The sequence below is a fragment of the Austrofundulus limnaeus genome, unplaced genomic scaffold (assembly GCF_001266775.1).
Source record: "Austrofundulus limnaeus strain Quisiro unplaced genomic scaffold, Austrofundulus_limnaeus-1.0 Scaffold491, whole genome shotgun sequence".
Taxonomy (NCBI): Eukaryota; Metazoa; Chordata; class Actinopteri; order Cyprinodontiformes; family Rivulidae; genus Austrofundulus; species Austrofundulus limnaeus.
In genome coordinates this window covers 119,893-121,853 of record NW_013952893.1, presented here as the reverse complement: position 1 = coordinate 121,853, position 1,961 = coordinate 119,893, and the positions used below count along the sequence as shown (strand labels likewise).

The window sequence follows — 1,961 nt, the reverse complement described above, 5'->3', positions numbered from 1 at the left end:
TAGATAGATAGATAGATAGATAGATAGATAGATAGATAGATAGATAGATAGATAGATAGATAGATAGATAAAAAAACAACATTAAGCTTGAGTGAAGTCCAAGCTAGATGACAGGTGAAGGGTGTCCCTGGGTGGATCAATTCCTGTTGGCATTACTGGTGGGTAAGAAGCATTCATATGAAGTTGAGTGACAACTAGATATACAGACAATTAAAGTGAAACACCTGGTTTTAGACCATAAAATCCCTTTCAGACAGCTTCCTCTTGCATCCACAGTTAATCCTGTTGGATGTGGTTGGTCCTTCTTGGTGGTATGCTAACATCACCCTGGATACCGTGGTTCTTAATACATCACAAAGACTTGCTGTCTTGGTCACAGATGCTCCAGCAAGACGTGCACCAAGAATTTGTCCTCTTTTGAACTCTAGTATGTACCCATGAAGTTGTGTGCATTGTAATATTTTGAGCAAAACTGTGCTCTTACCCTTCTAATTGAACCTTCACACTCTGCTCTTACTGGTGCAATGTGCAATTAATGAAGACTGGCCACCAGGCTGGTACAATTTAACCATAAAACCTCCCACACTAAAATGACAGGTGTTTCAGTTTAATTGTCCCTGTGGTTGGGTTCACCTCTACACACAGCTTAGACTCTGGAACCCTGAACTCCTGGAGAAGAGGTGAACACTTTCCTACTCTGAAGTTTGAAATTTTTAGACTCTTGCATGCAGGTTTAGAGTATAAATATGAAAAAGGTGTTCTGAAATGTAGAAAACATTTAAAGATGATTTTGTTGTGAGGACTTTATGAATATCATTAAATCATTATCATCAAATCTGAATAAAACAAATAATATGATATTTAGTAATAGAAAGAAAACTATCAATGTTCTATTTAGAGTTGATGGTACTGAGGTTTGTAGAGTCAGTGAGGTGAAGTTTTTGGGTGTTATCATTGATTGTCATCAATCAATCTCTCCAAGCTGACATGGAGACCTCATAAATCATTTATGAATTAAAATAGCCAAATCTACTGTATTGCTGTACAAAAGTAAGGCAGTTGTTTATGTTGTATAATGCAATAATTGTTCCACAATTTATCGTATTGATATTTGGGGGAGAGCATGCAAAACAATTACAAATCATATTCCTGTTTTACAGAAAGCCGTAGGAATTATCACTAGAAAGCATTACAGTCACCCATCAAATACATTACTTTGTCAATTGAAATTGATGAAATTCCATGACCTCCTCCTGGGCTGCCACCTTATCGTGGTGGAGAGGTTTGAGTGTCCCAATGATCCTAGGAGTTATGTTGTCAGGGGCTTCAGGCCCCCAGTAGGGTCACTCAAGGCAAACAGGTCCTAGGTGAGGGATCAGACAAAGTGTAGCCCTAAGACCCCTAATGATAAGTTCCAGCAATGGACCTAGTGTTCCCTCCCCAGACGTGGGTCACCAAGGCCCCACTCTGGAGCCAGTCTTGGAGGTGGGGCACATTGGCGAGTACCTGGTGGGCGGGTTTTCACCTGTGGAGCCCGGCTGAGCAAAGCAAAGTGGCTTAAAGTAAACTTAACAAGAGAGGTGGGCCCCCCTTCCCATGGGCTCACCACCTGTGGGAGGGGCCATAGGGGTCGGGTGTGTGTTGAGCAGTGGTCGAAGGCGAGGACCCTGGTGGCCTGATCCTCGTCTACAGAAGCTGGCTTTAGGGACGTGGAATGTCACCTCTCTGGTGGGGAAGGAGCCTCAGCTGGTGTGTGAGGTTGAGAGGTTCTGACTAGATATAGTCAGACTCACCTCGACACACTGCTTTGGCTCTGGAACCAGTCTCCTCTAGAGGAGTTGGACACTCTTCCACTCTGGAGTTGCCCATGCTGAGAGGCACCGAACAGGAGTGGGCATACTTATTGGCCCTCACTTTGTTGCTGTATGCTGGGGTTCACCACGGTGAATGAGAGGGTAGCC

General features: G+C 43.5%; 1 protein-coding gene across 6 annotated transcripts in view; it reads left to right on the top strand.

Moving 5' to 3' along the window:
• LOC106530123 (probable E3 ubiquitin-protein ligase MID2) overlaps positions 1–1,961 on the top strand; it is a 28,438-nt gene that overhangs the window by 4,179 nt on the left and 22,298 nt on the right. The gene's annotated exons all lie outside the window — the stretch shown is intronic.